Below are 6,241 nucleotides of genomic sequence, written 5' to 3' on the forward strand. Positions count from 1 at the left end.
AATTCTATAGCCAGTGAAAATATCCTTCAAAAATCAAGACATTCTCAGGGGAAGGAAAAATAAGAACTAAAACTAAATTTCTTATCACCAGATCTACACTGAAAGAATATCTGGGGAAAGTTCTTTATTCCGAAATGAAATAATAAGAGAAATCTTGGAATAGCAAGAAGAAAGAACAACAAAAAAAGTAAAAATACGAGTAAATACCATAGATTTTTATTCTCTTGAATTTTCTAAATTATATTTGATGGATAAAGCAAAAATTGTAACCCTATCTAATGTGGTTTCCAATGTATGTAGAAAAAATGCTAAAGGCAAATATAAATGATGAATGTAAAGAGATATAAAGACAAGTACATTTCTATACTTCTCTGGAACTGGTAAATTGTTGATATCAATAGACTATGATAAGTTATGTATATATAATAACACTGAGGGAAAAAAAGAGCAACCATTAAAAAAGCTATACAAAGAAATGTATTAAAAAAACACAGACGTCAAAATGTCAAAATTATAGAGATGGAGAAGAAATTAGTTGTTGCCATGGGTTAGGGAGACGATGAAGGCGAGGTGGTGGGGTTACTATAAAAGGATAGCATGAGGGAGGTCTTGAAGTAATGGAATAGTTCTCTGTCTTGACTGCAATAGTAGTTACCTGAACGTCCACTTGTAACAAAATGACTTCAAACTATATATGTGTATATATATATATATATATATATATATATATATATATATATATAAAAAATATATATAGTATGTATGTATGTATGTATATATTATATGTACACACACACACACACACACGCACACACACACACACACATTGTGCCAATGCCAGAGGGAAAAAAAAGATAAAAAGAAGGGAAAAGATCTATGGCCATGCTACCCTGAACAAGCCCGATCCCATCTGATCTTGGAAGCTAAGCAGGGTTGGGCCTGGTTAGTACTTGGATGGGAGACCACCTAAGAAGACTGGGTGCTATAGGCGAAAAAAATTAAAAAAATAAGAGATCGTAAGCTGACAAGGTCTTTGCAATCTGTGAGGTCAACCAAGGGCTGCCTTGCCTTATAAAAATTTTTTTTTAAAAAAGGTAAATAATTGATATTGACTCATAATTGAATTTGATACATTTTCATTTTCATTTTTCCACTTTAAAAAATTTTTATGTCTAGTTTTATAAAACAAATATTAAAAGAATGTTGGTAGAAAACTGAAAAAATAACAAGAAATGTGATATGTTGAAAATATTAATCTGCAGTTAATCCACTAAAACATAAAAAATTTCAAGTTATGTAATATGTTTAAGGTAGCAATTATCAGGATACTATTTATCTGAGAAAAATGTGGACAAAATTAATAGAACAAAGCATCTGTTTACAGAAAGGAATACTTCAAAAGGGAATACTATTGCCCTTGACTTTTACATGCAACAATTGCTCTAATATAAATTTAATTAAAATAAGTATCATAGTTAATAATTCAAATACGCTTAAAAAAAATTTGGTAACACCACAGCACGTTAACTGCAGAGGAAAAGATGACAATAAGAGCAAGCAGAGAAGACAAGAACATGAATCTTTGGCCCTTGCAGAGGGCCAGGGAACAACCTAATGTCCTTTCTGATTCCTTTTTACTTAAGGTAGTCAGAAAGGGTTCTGTGATTTGCAAGTAAGAATCTCGGCTGACAGTGCCACTGTGAGATCTCAGAATAGATGGAGGGCTGGCCTCTCAACGTGCATGCAGACCACCTTGGATATGAATGTGAAAGTGTTTCATGTGCTTGTTTCTCTTCTTTTCCTCTTGAGCTGGGAGAATGAAGAAGTACATTGGATGTATACCTTCCCAGACATCAGTCAAGGGAATCCTTTTGTGTTTACAATCATTTAAACCGCAGCTACCACATTTAAGACAGGACCCAACCTTTGGCATGATGATTGAGTGTTGTTTTTATAGCCATGATTTGTTAATGCTAGTGCCATAGAGCAAAATATTTATACAATGAGTCTTGTTCATGGCTTTTGTACTAGAAGGAATGCTGCACTTACCTCCTTAAGTGCCATCTTAAAATGATGGTAAAGGGAATTAAAATGTACTTTAAACAAACATTTTTCTTTACATTCTCATAAGGCCAGGCATATGCATTAGTGTGTTTTAAAGGGGCAAGCACCAAAGGAACTATTTGAAATTAAAGATCCTTTTCATCTTGGATCAGTAAAGCATGCTATGACTTATGTGGATTTAACTCAAGTGTGCTATCACTGTATGATTGGTTTATAAGCTAACTTTGCACATCATTTCTGACTATTACCTTCATCCTCAAATTTGGCCAACTTCAGTTAAGGCTCACTCTGTTATATGCATATAATGACTCCTAAAGCATTTTACAAAAATACTTATTCTAAACTATTTTTTTCTGAATTTCCAGCAGACCAGCACTAATTTTATTGACCATAGTTTCTTTCCCTTCATTCAAAAAGATCTCTCTTAGATGTCTTTTAAGAGATCAGTCCTGTTCCCATGTCCTTCTCGGTATTCTAGCTTTCCACATGTGTGAGACACTTTAGTGGCCAAGAGCAAAGCTTTACATGTGGCAAGTCTTAGCATTTAGAAGCAAAATGGAAGCTGGAGAATGGGTGCAAAAAACTAGAGAAAGGAATCTGAGGTGTTCTGGGTGGGACATCAAGAGTGGAACTATTTTTCTATTGAAACAAAATACTAGATGGTATTCTCAGAATTGGAAAAACCACCATGTTGATTAAAAAAAACTAAACAAAACAAAACAACAACAACAACAAAAACACATGTCCACAATTCTTGCTATTCCTTCCTTCAAGAAGTGGAGCTTAATTTCTCTCTTGTGAGTATGAGCAGGAATTTGTGTCTCTATTCTAACAAATATAATAAGGTAAAGGTGATGGTTTGTGACTTGGGGACTAAGTAAGAAAAGGTAAAAAATAGCTTCTCTCTCTCTCTCTCTCTCTCTCTCGCTCTCTCTCTCTCTCTCTCTCTCTTTCCCCGGCCAATAGCCCTAGGAATCAGCTTAGAAGTGACTCTTCTTAGCCCACTCAAGCCTTCAGATGATGCAGCTCCAGCCTGTATCCTGACTAAAATCTTAAGAAAGACCCTAAGCCAGAACCATCCAGCTAAGCCATTCCTGAATGCCTGACCTCCAGAAACGTTTTGGTATAAATAATGTCCATTGCTTTAAGTTACTAAGTTTTGAAGATAATTTGTTATATATAAATAGATGATCATTATACCCCCTCAGTCTCCTGTTGGTTATCCTGGCTTTCTTTTAGGTAGCAAGGCAATTGCTAGGTCTTTTATTTTCAAATAGAATGCAAGCAGAGGTAGAAGAATAAGCTGAATTCTCAAAAAATGCAAATAACTTTAACTCTTCTAGTAGCTTATAGTCAAGAACCAAATCTTCCTCAACCTAAAAAAACTTGAATTAGGTAATATCAGAATTAAGTACTTTCCAGGAAGAGGATAGAAAGTACAAGGCAACAGAGTTACCTCACAGGCATATGAAAATGAGAAGAAACAAGTAAGCTATAGATTGATAACTATTGGCCGGTATGGTGAAAAGAGAGCTGGACTAGAAGTTCAAATGTCTATGTTAGGTAGAGTCTTGATTTGCCACTCAATGACAATAGTTTATTAACTTTCTTCCTCATAATTTAATTGCCTCGTCTACAAAATGAGAGTAAGACAATGAGTTGACTGGGTGGGTTATGAGGATTAGATGGGTCAAGGTTCTGATGGGAGGCTGAGGGCATTTGGCAAATGTGCGGTGGCAGTTTTTGTTGTCCGAATGATTAGGAGAGGACTGCTGACATTTAGTGAATTAAGGATTCAAGTCGTGTGCAGGCTGCTATGATCCTGTGGGATGCAGAACTGCTCAAATTCCATGCAATTTCTAATATCCTGCCACTCATTCACGGAGAGGGAAAGCTAACATATTTATCTCATCTTAGACTATTTAACATTTTACATACAACTGTGAAGTTTTTTAAAACTCATTTGTGAAATACTACATTTTTCAGGAAAACAACTATCATAAAAATAAAATATATATAGTTTATTTTTTAGGAATGTTATCAAGAGTTTTTTTAGCATTTTGGAAATTATGCCCTTGAGATAATAATTAGATATGAGCATAGCCGGTAAAACATATTTTGTCTACATTTGTAGCCGACACAATCAGTGATTCTAACCATAGTGCAAATATTGGGCTGCTTCATTACATTTTATAGTGGGGTGGAATCTGAATATTTACCTGTTGTTACATATATTAATTTATTAGATGTATTTTTTTTATTTTTGCTTTATATGTTATGACTTTGCATTGATTTAAAAAATATTATTTCTATAGATTTATTTCTGCTTTATTTCAAGAGTACAAAGAGAATATTATAAATTAAATTAGAAAAAAAGGTACTGGCTCTACTATAATTGAGAAATACTGATTCCAGGGAAAAAAAAGATTTTAAAACAAGAAAGAGCTCTGTCAAAACTATTTTAAGTTCACAATCCCTTATCTTCAGTTCTTAAATACAAAAAAAATCTGATACCCAGAAGCTTTTTAAAATTCATTTGGCCACAAAACTTGACTTAAAGTTAGCTCTATGGGTAGAAACACATAATCTGAGCTAACATGAGGTTATTTATAGACTATATGTGTGTGTATATATATATTCATTCATTTTGCAACAAAATTTTAAAGTGCTTGAGTATGTAGTTCTTTCTCAGATGCTAATGGAGATGTTATGCATTATCCAGCATATGTTTTACCATTTGCCTTCCCAAAATCTAAAACATTCTGAATTCCAAAACAATATGTTCCTAGTATTTCAGAAAAGAGATCGTAGACTTGCACCATTGTAAGTTGCTAAGATGCTGCTATTGGAGCCTCAGACTTATGTAGGTTTACTAAGAAGATGTGATTATAAACTTAATCCTAATTTTATGATTTTTTCAAAGAATATTTGGAATATCTAATATATTGAACATAGCTACTCAATAGTTTACAGGAATGGAATATATTCAAAAGATATAATAATAGATCAAGCCAAATCTTTGGATATGTTAAGACCATAAATTAAAAAGGGACACTTTTCATAATTTAATGACTAAATCTCAAAGTATGATTTGAGGATTTTTTTTTCAATATTTACCAACTGTCTATTATATGCCAGTTCCTGGGGACCAGGCTTTGGGAATAAGCCCTAGAAATTCATCTCAAGAAACTCTTAATCTAATAAGGAATGCATGATGAAAACAAATGAGTGCCAAAGAATGTGCAAAAGGAAAAAAAAAAATGGGGTCATGTAGATCATGTGTTGTTGTATCATTGAAGAATGAAAGATCAGGTAAGTTAAAACACATGATTCTCATGTAGAAAAATTTAGACTGCTTTTTTTCTATTTGAATCCTTATTTTTGGAAAAAAAGCCTTTTTCACATTTTCTTCTACGTATCCTAGTTAAAGAAATTCTCTGTTCCAGAAACCATCTATGATTTCAATACTAGAAAAGTAATAAGATGTAATGTTAAAAGCAGTGATTTTTCAAATGTTCCCTGGGAAGCCAACCATTGTATGCCTGGTAATATTACCAATTCCTATATTTTGTAGCCTCTCACATTTCTCCCTCCACCTCTTTGAGCCCACAGCCAGACACCCTCTCCCTACTCAATTATCTTGAAACAACTCCCTCAAGTTCTTGGGGGTTCCTCTACCCTCTATCTTCTTCCCTCTCAACAAATATGTGTATACCCATAACTCATGAGCCACCAGACCTCATTTCTTCCTTCAAATCACTGCATCGGCTTGTCCTCCTCTGACATGACCAAACAACTCTACAGATACTTAGAACACAACTGATTATGAACCAAGGCCTCTAAAAACCCTATAATGAAAGTTCAGTTATGTTGAACTTACACCATTCTATCGAATGCTACAGATATGGGTAACGAGCCTATACTGGTAGCTCACCATTTGTGATCAGAAGAAATCCCTTCTAAGAATGCAGAGAATAGAGACACCAGGACTCTAAAACGCAATGAGAATATTCTGTAGGTCACAGTGAAGAGAGCAAGCAATTAGGCAATTAGTCATAAGACCCTAGAATTCTAAAGATAATACACTAAAGAAGTATAAAGTTAAATATCAGGATAAAATACTAATTTGAATCCAATTAATAATAAAAATAATAAATTGCTCATGTTTACTATGTGC

The 6,241-nt window shown here is 33.7% G+C and overlaps 1 pseudogene; it reads left to right on the forward strand.

Moving 5' to 3' along the window:
• The first annotated feature begins 872 nt into the window (after positions 1-872).
• Positions 873-991, forward strand: LOC111739743 (annotated as a pseudogene).
• The last annotated feature ends 5,250 nt before the right edge of the window (positions 992-6,241 follow it).

Source organism: Pteropus vampyrus, unplaced genomic scaffold, assembly GCF_000151845.1.
Source record: "Pteropus vampyrus isolate Shadow unplaced genomic scaffold, Pvam_2.0 Scaffold53, whole genome shotgun sequence".
NCBI lineage: Eukaryota > Metazoa > Chordata > Mammalia > Chiroptera > Pteropodidae > Pteropus > Pteropus vampyrus.